Below are 12731 nucleotides of genomic sequence, written 5' to 3'. Positions count from 1 at the left end.
AACTGATGGCAAGGAAGGTTGCTGAGGGAAAAAGGGAAAACCAAACATCATGAGGAAAGGTAATAGGCAATAAATGACAACCTCAGAGGGAAAAATCTACATTTAATTGGGGTTCCAGAGGGTGCCAAAAGGGACAGAGGACCGGAAAGCATATTTGAACAAATTATAGCTGAGAACTTCCCTAATTTGGGGAGGGAAACAGGCATTCAGATCCAGAAGAAAGAGAGGTGGCCACTAAAATCAATAAAAACCGATCAACACCTCAACATTTAATAAACTCGCAAGTTCCAAAGATGAAGAGAAAATCCTTAAAGCAGTGAGAGACAAGAGATCCATAACTTACCTGGGGAGAAATATCAGATAACAGCAGATCTCTCCACAGAAACCTGGCAGGCCAGAAAGGGCTGGCAGGATATACTCAGGTCTTAAAAGAGAAGAACCTGCAGCCAAGAACACTTTATCCAGCAAGGCTCTCATTCAGAATACAAGGAGAGATAAAGAGCTTACAAGATAGGCAGAAACTGAAATAATTGTGACCACCAAACCAGCTCTGCAAGAAATATTAAGGGGGACTCTGTAAAAGAAAGAGGATGCCCAAAGTAATAATCCATAAAAGCAGGGACTGAATAGGTAATACTACAAAACTAAATGCATATCATTCAATAGTACCTCTGAATGTGAATGGGCTTAATGATCCTATCAAAAGATGCAAGGTTTCAGACTGGATAAAAAAAAAGACCCAACTATTTGCTGTTTCAAAGAGACTCATTTTAGACATAAGGACACTTCCAGCCTGAAAACGAAAGGTTGCAGAACCATTTATCATTCAAATGGTCCCCAAAAGTAAGCAGGGGTAGCAATCCTCATAACAGAGAAATTAAAGTTTATTGCAAAGACTGTAGTAAGAGATAAAGAGAGACACTACATCATACTTAAAAGATCTATATCCAACAAGAGGACCTATCATGAATATTTATGCTTCTCAGGTGGGAGACACCAAGTATATCAATCACTTAATAACCAAAGTAATGACATACTTAGATAATAATATACTAATAGTGGGAGACATCATCACAGGCTTCTTGCAAATGGCAGATCTTCTATTCATAACATCTCCAAAGAAACAAGAGCTTTAAATGACACAATGGACCAGATGGATTTCACAGATATTTACAGAACTTTACATCCAAACGCACTGAATACACATTCCTCTCAAGTGCACATGGAACTTTCTCCAGAATAGACCACATACTGTGTCACAAATCAGGTCTCCACCAACAACAAAAGATTGAGATCCGTCCCTACATATTTTCAGCGCATAATGCTTTGAAACTTGAACTCAATCAAAAGAAAAAATTTGGAAGAAACTCAAATACGTGGAGGTTAAAGAGCATCCTGCTAAAAGATGAACGGGTCAAACAGGAAATTAGAGAAGAATTAAAAAGATTCATGGAAACTAATGAGAATGAAGATACAAACATTCAAAATCTTTGAGACAGAGCAAAAGCAGTCCTAAGATGAAATACATTGCAATACAGGCCTCCCTCAAAACACTGGAAAAACAATCATATCCACAGCTAACCTCGAAACTAAAGGAACTGGAGAAAGAAGAGCAAATAAAACTTACACCCAGCAGAAGAAGAGAGTTAATAAAGATTTGAGCAGAACTCAATGAAATAGAGATCAGAAGAACTGTGGAACAGATCAACAAAACCACGAGTTGGTTCTTTGAAAGAATTAAAAGGATAGATAAACCATTAGCCTGCATTAAGAAAAGTAGAAGAGGGATCCCTGGGTGGCGCAGCGGTTTGGCGCCTCCTTTGGCACAGGGCGCGATCCTGGAGACCTGGGATTGAATCCCACGTCGTGCTCCCGGTGCATGGAGCCTGCTTCTCCCTCTGCCTGTGTCTCTGCCTCTCTCTCTCTCTCTCTCTCTCTCTCTCTGTGACTATCATAAATAAATAAATTTAAAAAAAAAGAAAAGTAGAAGAGAATAGACTCTAATTAAGAAATCACGAATGAAAAAGGAGAGATCACAACCAATACCACGGAAATACATATGATTTTAAAATGTATTATGAACAGCTATACACCAATAAATTATGTAATCTGGAAGAAATGGATGCATTTCTGGAAAACCACAAACTACCAAAACTGGAACAGGATGAAATAGAAAACCTGAAAAGGCCGATAACCAGAGAGGAAGTTGAAGCAGTCATCAAAAACCTCCCAAGACACAAAAGTCCAGGGCCAGATGGCTTCCCAGGGGAATTCTATCAAACATTTAAAGAAGAAACCATACCTATTCTACTAAAGCTGTTTGGAAAGATAGAAAGAGATGGAGTACTTCCAAATGCGTTCTATGAGGCCAGCATCACCTTCATTCCAAAACCAGACAAAGACCCCACCAAAAAAAGAAGAATTACAGACCAATATCCCTGATGAACATGGATGCAAAAATTCTCAACAAGATACTAGTCAATAGGATTCAACAGTACATTAAGAAGATTATTCACCATTACCAAGTGGGCTTTTTCCCAGCGATGCAGGCTGGTTCAACACTCATAAAACAATCAATGTGATTGATCATATCAGGAAGAGAAAACACAAGAACCATAAGATCCTCTCAATAGATGCAGAGAAAGCATTTGACAAAATACAGCATCCATTCCTGATCAAAACTCTTCAGAGTGTAGGGACAGAGGGAACATTCCTCAACATCTTAAAAGCCATCTACAAAAAGCCCACAGGAAATATCATTCTCAATGGGGAAACACTGGGAGCCTTTCCCCTAAGATGAGGAACAAGACAGGGATGTCCACTCTCACCACCACTATTCAACATAGTATTAGATGTCCTAGCCTCAGCAATCAGGCAACAGAAATAAATAAAATGCATTCAAATTGGCAAAGAAGAAGTCAAACTCTCCCTCTTCGCAGATGACATGATTCTGTACATAGAAAACCCAAAAGACTCCAGCCCAAGATTGCTAGAACTCACACAGCAATTTGGCAGTGTTGCAGGATACAAAATAGATGCCCAGAAGTCAGTGGCATTTCTATACACTAACAATGAGACTGAAGAAATGGATATTAAGGAGTCAACCCCATTTACAATTGCACCCAAAAGCATAAGATACCTAGGAATAAACCTAACCAAAGAGGTAAAGGATCTCTACCCTATAAACTATAGAACACTTCTGAAAGAAATGGAGGAAGACAGAAAGAGATGGAAAAATAGTCCATGCTCATGGATTGGCAGAATTAATATTGTGAAAACGTCAATGTTACCCAGGGCAATTTACACAATTAATGCAACCCCTATCAAAATACCATGGACTTCCTTCAGAGAGTTGGAACAAATCATCTTAAGATTTGTGTGGAATCAGAAAAGACCCTGAATAGCCAGGGGAATTTTAAAAAAGAAAACCATAGCTGTGAGCATCACAATTCCAGATTTCAGGTTGTACTACAAAGCTGTGGTCATCAAGACAGTGTGGTACTGGTACAAAAACAGACACATAGATCAATGGAACATAATAGAGAATCCAGAAGTGGACCCTCAACGTTATGGTCAACTAATATTCGACAAAGGAGGAAAGACTATCCACTGGAAAAAAGACAGTCTCTTCAATAAATGGTGCTGGGAAAATTGGACATCCACATGCAGAAGAATGAAACTAGACCACTCTCTTTCACCATACACAAAAATAAACTCAAAATGGATGAAAGATCTAAATGTGATACACAATTCTATCAAAATCCTAGATGAGAACACAGGCAATACCCTTTTTGAACTCAGCCACAGTAACTTCTTGCAAGATACATCCACGAAGGCAAAAGAAACAAAAGCAAAAATGAACTATTGGGACTTCATCAAGATAAGAAGCTTTTGCACAGCAAAGGATACCGTCAACCAAACTAAAAGACATCCTACAGATTGGGAGAAGATATTTGCAAATGACATATCAGATAAAGGGCTAGTTTCCAAGATCTATAAAGAACTTATTAAACTCAACACCAAAGAAACAAACAACCCAATCATGAAATGGGCAAAAGACATGAAGAGAAATCTCACAGAGGAAGACCTAGACATGGCCAACACGCACATGAGAAAATGCTCTGCATCACTTGCCATCAGGCAAATACAAATCAAATCCACAATGAGATACCACCTCACACCAGTGAGAATGGGGAAAATTAACAAGGCAGGAAACCACAAATGTTGGAGAGGATGTGGAGGAAAGGGAACCCTCTTACACTGTTGGTGGGAATGTGAACTGGTGCAGTCACTCTGGAAAACTGTGTGAAAGTTCCTCAAAGAGCTAAAAATAGACCTGCCCTACGACCCAGCAATTGCACTGCTGGCAATTTACCCCAAAGATACAGATGCAGTGAAGTGCCGGAACACCTGCACCCCAGTGCTTCTAGCAGCAATTTCCACAATAGCCAAACTGTGGATGCAGCCTTGCTGTCCATCGAAAGTTGAATGGATAAAGATGTGGCCAAATACAATGGAATATTACTCAGCCATCAGAAAGGATGAACATTCACCATTTGCTTTGACGTGGATGGAACTGGAGGGTATCATGCTGAGTTAAATAAGTCAATCAGAGAAGGACAAACATTATATGGTCTCATTCATTTGGGGAATATAAAAAATAGTGAAAGGGAATAAAGGGGAAAGGAGAGGAAATGATTGAAAATATCAGTGAGGGTGACAGAACATTAGAGCCTCCTAACTCTGGGAAATGAACAAGGGGTAGTGGAAAGGGAGGTGAGTGGGGTGTAGGGGTGACTGGGTGACAGGCACTGAGGGGGATACTTGGTATGATGAGCACTGGGTGTTATGCTATATGTTGACAAATTGAACTCCACTAAAAATAAAGTTTAATACCTATGAGAGTCTAATTGTAGGGTTCAATCTGGTACCTTAATGATTAAAAGATAGGATTTTGTCCTATATATGTCCACAGTGGAGATCCTGAGAGTAGAACCAGAAAGAAAAGAGTTTCTGTCTGTTAAGTAAGGAGTTTAAGAGGTGCTGCTATTGTTGAGGATTGTAGCAATTTCTGTCTATGGTTATGAAAAACAAGGAGTTCTAGAAAGCCCAGGCATAGCAATGTATTCAAACTAGATATCAGAGCAGAGCAATGATAATTTCAAGGCAGGAGATATTAATAGTTTAGATAGAAATAGGCATTTTGAGACCTCCATTCCTTTGTCATTAACACATAATTTAGTAAATTACTGCACTATAATAAGAAGCCCTTTGGTAGTCAATAATGAACAAAATATTCTCTTCTCAAGAAAAATGCTCATAGTCTGTTAACATAATCAAGAAAGATGAAATTCTAGTATATTGTGAAAATTTCTAGTCATATTGATAACCATACTGTACCATGAAGCTCATGTGATACTATTTGGCTGTAAATTATAGTAATATACATCCAATTTTATAGATGGAGCAAAAAGAGCAATGTGAGCTTGAGGACTTTTGGAATTGGAGATATATATCATAGCGAGATGGAAGGCATGATGAACACCAAAGAGCTCTGATTACTTAAGAATACAGGGGTTTACTATGATTCAGATCAATCTAATGGAGAATGATTAAGTAATATCTATAAGCGAGAGAATCAATTGTCAATCCCATATTCTATGATTCTTTAAATAACTTAGTGCTAAATCCAAAAATGACAGAGTCTTGCCAATGAGAGATGGTATTATTACACAGGTATATGTGATATCTGACAGTACCAATCCAAGAGCTTGGGATTCTGAGTTTCTTTAGTGAAAGTAACTTTCCGCATTGAGGTTAGGGATTTATGTTAATTCCAAAGGAGTAGTTGTCTTTTCCATTTTGAATTTTCTGAGATTTGCTATTTTGGAGAGAAAGCTCCTTAAGCCAGGCCTAACATTTTTTTTAATTGCTAGTAAATAATTTATTTTGTGCTTCATGCATTTTCATCTAGTTCCACTTATACTTAAAATTTTTTATAAATTTATTTTTTATTGGTGTTCAATTTGCCAACATATAGAATAACACCCAGTGCTCATCCCGTCAAGTGACATTTTAGATGGGCTTATTTAGTACTTTTGTGAAAGAATTATGAAAGAAATAGTATCGTATTGTGAAATTCTAAGATTTCCTTGTGTATGTTTATAGAGCAAGATTTCTCCTCTCCCCCAGTAATTGGTACAATGGGTTCTTTGGTGGGGGGACATAGTTTTGATCTGAATCACTGTTCTAATGTATATTGGCCATATATACATAGTTTCCTATAAATTTGTCTCATTCTTTAAAAGGAGGAGAAAAACATACCCATTTAAAGGAATCAGTAAAATCCTAGACGGGCCAGTAAAATGTTCAACATAGTTTAAAACACATAAATTTGCTCTCTTTTCTGGTTACCGCAGCATGGAGTTTGACAAGCAGCGAAGTCTCCAGCGACACCCTGTACCGGTGGTGTGGGAAGTCCAGCCCGGTACCAGCGCCAGCGCCTGAAATTATCAGAGACGGTGGAGCAGCAGGGCAGCTTGAAGAACTCTGATGCTCAGAAGGACAAACACTTCTCAGGCATCATCAGGCTTAATTCCACTGTGCGCCCCAAGTTCTCCTTAAGTCTTTTGGGGGACTGGCAGTGATGAGGCCAATATTGTGTGTGTTCTCCACATGGACCCTGAGACGCTGAACAAACTCAACAAGAATAAAAAATTAGTCAGGAAGCAGGCCAAGACTATTGGCCACCTTTTTGGCAAGCAGGCAAGCAGGCCACCTTTTTGGCTTCAGAATCTGTGCCAAGCACATCCCCACAGGTCTCCAGTCCCGGCCTGAACGAGCTGGCAAGGACCCTTCCAGGCTGACCCGCAGTGAGAGCAACGGTGGCCAAAGGGGATGAAGTGAGGCTCACCGTCAGAGTCCAGATGGAGAAGGTGCTGTGTCTGGCGGTGGCCATGGCCAGGTGAGGAACTTGTTACAACATCCACGTAACCGTCAACTGCCTGGTGTCCTTGCTCGAGAATTGGAAAAACACCTGGGCTTTCCACCTCAAAAGCACCTGGGCAAGCCCCAGCGCCAGCACGCCCTAGTAAGCCATATTGTTACCATTTAAACAAAGAAAATAAATATATGTAGTATTCACATGAGGAAAGTGAGTATCTATTTCATAGCATAATTTTTTTCTGTGCATGATAAATTGAGTCAATAAAATTAGCTTTTCATGGAAAGCATACAAGAGAAGCAATGGCTACTTGTTGCTTTGTTTCTTTCCACATGATTCACTACTCACGTCTCTTGCTTTCACGACTGTCATTTGCAATCATTATTCTCTGCCCAGAATACCCATTTAATTATAATTCTTATTTTCTTTTGGAATTCTTACTGCATTACTACAAATGCTGTGAGCAACCCCATGTTTTATATTTATATGGCCCTGGGTATACGTTTTTATATAAGGTCAGTTCTATATCTAAATGTCTACTTATTTATGTGTTGCTTGAAATCTTATAAGGTGGATATGGTACACTCTATTGATCCAAATGTCTAGCACATGCCTGCAATGTAGTTGTTTTGAAAGACTTTTTAGAAATAACATCTGTCATGAGAGACACCTAACTCTGGAAAAAGAACAAGGGGTAGTGGAAGGGGAGGTGGGAGGGGGGTTCGGGTAACTGGGTGGTGGGCACTGAAGGGGGCACTTGGTGGGATGAGCACTAGGTGTTATGCTATATGTTGGCAAATTGAACTCCAATAAAAAAAAAATTAAAAAAAGAAATAACATCTGAATGAACATTCCCCATAAGAATTAGGAAGAAATTATATTTTTGAGATTCTTATTCTCCTCATAGCAAGCTGTTAATAGCCACATACAGGTACTGAGTATTGTTATTGGTTTTTCTCTTAGTTTGTCTTGTTTGTGCATGGATTTAATTTGACAAACATACTTCAGTGTTTCCTAGATGTAAGGTGATAAATGCCCGAAAAAGTCTTGGAAATCTAGACTGTGGTCGATATAAATTCTTTCAAATAGGGCAGCCCAGGTGGCTCAGTGGTTTAGCGCTGCCTTCAGTCCAGGGCGTGACCCTGGAGTCCTAGGATCGAGTCCCACATGGGGCTCCCTGCATGGAGCCTGCTTCTCCCTCTGCCTGTGTGTCTGCCTCTCTCTGTGTGTGTCTCTCATGAGTAAATAAATAAAATCTTTTAAAAATAAATAAATTCTTTAAAATAGATCTGAGAGTGTAATAGATATGGAGTGTTAGCAGGTTAAACTGAGTATATGATGAATGTATGATTCACAATACAGTTTGAGGGTAGAGGGAGCCATTTTGGAGAGTCTTGAGAGTATAATAATCCTATTCCCAAAAACCCTTTTCACTGCGGAAATAATGTTACTTTTTTCTGGTATAACATATATGAGAATGACCAAGAAATGAAATAAGAGTGAAAGCCAAAGCAGACAATGCATGTGGCTTTAGGGTTAAAAGAGCCAACATTTAGTGATTATTGTGAAACTGACCATAATTGTGCTAAGAGGAAAGACAGGAAACTGACATTTTCTTTCACAATGATAACATCCTCTGGCCTATAGGCTACTCACACCTAAGTTGCTGCATTTATCAAACTAAATTTTAATTACACGTTGTTTTTTTCTCCCCACTAGAATTTGAGATACTTTAGAGCAATAATCCTCCCTTTTCATCACTACCCCCAATGCCTTCCATAAGTAAGAAAAATCTGAATGAGCCCATCACACATTAAAAAGACCTTTAATGTAACAATTCTAATATTGAACATGAGCTTCTATTCATAAATTATTACAAATGGAACTCAATGTGAAAATGAAAGTAACCGAACAAGTCTGGATTTTGAGGTTAACGAACTGAGTATATGATGAATGTACTGAATCCTAGTTCTGAAAGCTGCCATCACTATATGTTAAACTCTCAACGCTGGGCGGCCCTGGTGGCTCAGCCATTTGGTGCCACCTTCGGCCTAGGGTGTGATCCTGGGGACCTCGATCCTGGGGTCGAGTCCCACGTTGGGCTCCCTGCATGGAGCCTGCTTCTCCCACTGCCTGTGTCTCTGCCTCTCTCTGTGTCTCTGTGTCCTTCATGAATAAATAAATAAGATTTAAAGAAGAAAAAACTCTCAATGTTGATTTCACTGTGTTCATTCACCTATAAATTAGAGATAATAAGGCTCACTTTCTAATTTGTTTTGTAAAATAAATAAAATAAATTTGTGGTTTGCTTAATATAAAATAGAATGTGTAGAATATTATCAATAGATGTTAGTTCTCTTCCATACTTCCCAAACTCTAAAGTCAGTTCTAGATGCCACAAATAAAGCTCAATTGTCCAGAAAGATGAACTTTCACTGGTTTATCATAGTTTTGTGCATTTTATACATTTGATATATTTTACGTTGTCTGATGTCTACCTATTTTTTAATTTTTGGAGGTATTTGATCTACCTAAAGAAAAATACCTCTGACTAAAAGAGAATGGTGATTAAAAACATCTCATTGATGTTGATGGTAGGATTAAGTGAGTCAATACAAACAATAGACATAGAATATAGGAATTGCTGAAAAGTGTTATGTTACCTTCTATCCCTTCTACTTTCCTTCTCTTCTCATTAGTATCATCATTATTATAAACAGTATAAATATTTGTATTATGTATGAATTTCTAATCTTTTAAAATATTTGAGTAGATATTTATATTTTATTCTCAATCTCCTGGTGATTGTGTTTATTTGATTTCATGGATATGACAAATAGAATTAAATTTTTCTACCAACATTCATGCCTATTACTGGATAAGAATGAAAAGTTCAGAAATCTGCATCTATCCTGACAATCTTTCTATCAAACTAAATGCTCAGTGTCTCTTCAAAGGCAAACCACTTCCATTCAAAACCATAACCACGAATCCAAATGTATTCCTTCATCTAAATACTTTTGAATAAAACACATGAATGTACAGAAAGTTCTGAAACGATATTCAGTTTATCAAATTTATTGAGTTCAATGACTGGGAAATTTTAATATGGGAATGAAGAAAAAAGAGTAAAATAGATAACTCTAGTAAAGGAAACGGGGTTTTGAGAAAGTGTGAATAGTAGCATCTACAAGAACTTCATTCTTTTAATGGCAATACTTTCATTTACTGGAGAAAAACAGAACCTTTTGGATAGTATCCTTAAAGGCTTGCTTTACTTGCTGATTCCTCAGGGTATATATAAATGGATTCATCATAGGAGCAACAGAAGTATTAAGAATAGCTACTCCTTTGGTCAAGGATGCCTTTTCTTTTGCAGAGGGGTTGGCATACATGAATATGCAGCTTCCATAAGAGATGGAAATGACAATCATGTGCGAGAAGCATGTAGAAAATGCCTTTTTTCTCTGACTGGCAGATGGCAGTTTCAGAATTGTTCTAATGATGAACATGTAGGATAGAATTATTAGTGCCAGAGTGAAAAGCAGAATCACTATTGCAGAGTAAAAACCAATCACTTCTAGGAGCCATGTGTCTGAGCAAGATAATTGCAAGAGGGGAAAATAGTCACAAGCAAAGTGATCAATGACATTGGAGCCACAGTAATCTAACTGGAGGAAAAGAATAATTGGCGGGAAGATATTTAAGAATCCTGCCAGCCATGCACAAAAGACAAGTAAAATGCAGACTCTTTTGTTCATGATAGTCGTGTAATGCAAGGGTTTACAGATGGCTACATAGCGATCATAGGACATAGCAGTTAGAAGATAAAACTCAGTTATGCCCATGAAGATGAAGAAAAACAACTGAGCTGTACAATTATTGTATGAAATAGTTTAGTCTCTGGTGATAATTGTGCCCAGAAATCTAGGAATACAGACGGTTGTAAAGGATATTTCTAATACAGAGAAGTTCCTGAGGAAAAAATACATAGGGGTCTGTAGATGGGAGTCCACCAAGGTGAGAGTGATGATGGTCAAATTTCCAGTGACACTGAATATGTATGTGAGAATTAAAAAGAGAAAAATCACAATCTGAAACTCTGGTCATCTGATAGCCCTAGAAGAATGAACTCTGTGGGTACTGTGTGGTTTTTCATTGAGGATCCTTTCTTCCCCCCCTTTAGAATGGAAAATGTATGTGCCCTATAGGACATAAAAAGTTAAAACAGTATTGAGGTTAGAGTATAGAATCTTAAAAATATCCACAGTGATGAGTAATCTATGAAATCCAAAAACAAATGTTTTCCTTCAGCAACTGTCCAATTTCTACTGGATCTCACATTTAGTATTATCTGAAGTTAAATATTGATCTCTTTTTGCTGAAAATACACTATCATGGGCCATGGATAAAAATATATCTTGTGCTGACATTTAAGTGGAAGCTATTTCTTCTAGTGTTTCTTTAAAATCAAGCCTCTAATTATTCTTTACAATATTTAGCTCCTTTTATAAAAAAATGAAAATATTTTAATTGATTTTTTATTTCCCCCAGTTATAAAAACTAGTCTGGATTATGAATAATCTAAATAAAGCATTTGAAATTTTACAGGGGTTGTTTAGGCCCATCTACACATTCTGTATTTTGAGGCCCACATATTTTAGGCAACTTTCACAAGGTTAAACAATTAGACACCACAGTAATCATCTCACTGTGGAACATGCATGTTTATGGCAATGTTTTACTGGCATTCTCTCATGAATCACTTTCTAAAAGATTTGATCGATGCTATCACTCTCATAATTTTTTCCTTTTTCTGATAAAAAGGCAGAAGAACAAGAAGGTAATCTTCTATTACTAAATTAAATAATTGCCTAAAAATACTTTAATTCATACAATGCATACCTTTCTTCCTTTCTCTCTTTCTTTACAATATTGCTATGGAAAATCAATAAGTAGATGGCCAAAATAACATTTACTGGAAAGCAGATATCCTTCCAATAGGGAATTTAAAAAATAATCCTATCTATAATAGAATATAATTTCAAATTAGAAAAATGAACAGGGATCCCTGGGTGGCACAGCGGTTTAGCACCTGCCTTTGGCCCAGGGCGCAATCCTGGAGACCCGGGATCGAATCCCACGTCAGGCTTCCTGCATGGAGCCTGCTTCTCCCTCTGCCTATGTCTCTGCCTCTCTCTCTCTCTCTCTCTGTGACTATCATGAATAAATAATAAAATTAAAAAAAAAGAAAAAAAAAGAAAAAATGAACAATCCAAGATTTATTTCTGTGTTCCTGCTTTAGGATTTCATTAATAGTCTCTTGGTAGTAAACAATTATTTAATTTTCAATGCTGAAGGGGTTGTAAGTCCATAAACATGTATAAACATGGTTTTTAAAAATATTTGAATAAACTGAATATATATATTATATTGAAGAATAAAAAATTTACTTACTTCCTGATTCTTCTTGATGATTTAGTCTCAAATTTTATCATCTGATTTGCCTAAATTTACATAATTTCAGAACTGGTAAATCAAGTTAGCAAAATATTTGATTTTTATTTTGCTCTCAGAACAAGTGTGTTGACTTAACTTTTTCTTGGTTCTTTGGGATTATACTTCTCTTTGACTCACAATATCCTTCATTCCTGATACTGACTTTTTTTTGAAAAGTGAAATTCTGACTTTTTTTTATAATACAACTCATTCTTGCTTTTCATCTCTTATTCAAACTCCATGTATAAATTCAGTTATATCTGGATTGACTAGTATTTTTCCATTGCCT

General features: G+C 37.3%; 1 pseudogene; it reads right to left on the bottom strand.

The window, feature by feature from the left end:
* Positions 1-10164: 10164 nt before the first annotated feature.
* LOC119869209 lies at positions 10165-11102 on the bottom strand (annotated as a pseudogene).
* Positions 11103-12731: the final 1629 nt, after the last annotated feature.

The sequence above is a fragment of the Canis lupus genome, unplaced genomic scaffold (assembly GCF_011100685.1).
Source record: "Canis lupus familiaris isolate Mischka breed German Shepherd unplaced genomic scaffold, alternate assembly UU_Cfam_GSD_1.0 chrUn_S1356H1536, whole genome shotgun sequence".
In the NCBI taxonomy this organism is placed as follows: domain Eukaryota; kingdom Metazoa; phylum Chordata; class Mammalia; order Carnivora; family Canidae; genus Canis; species Canis lupus.
The sequence above is the reverse complement of the archived record's forward strand: the minus strand, read 5'-3'. Positions and strand labels throughout refer to the sequence as shown.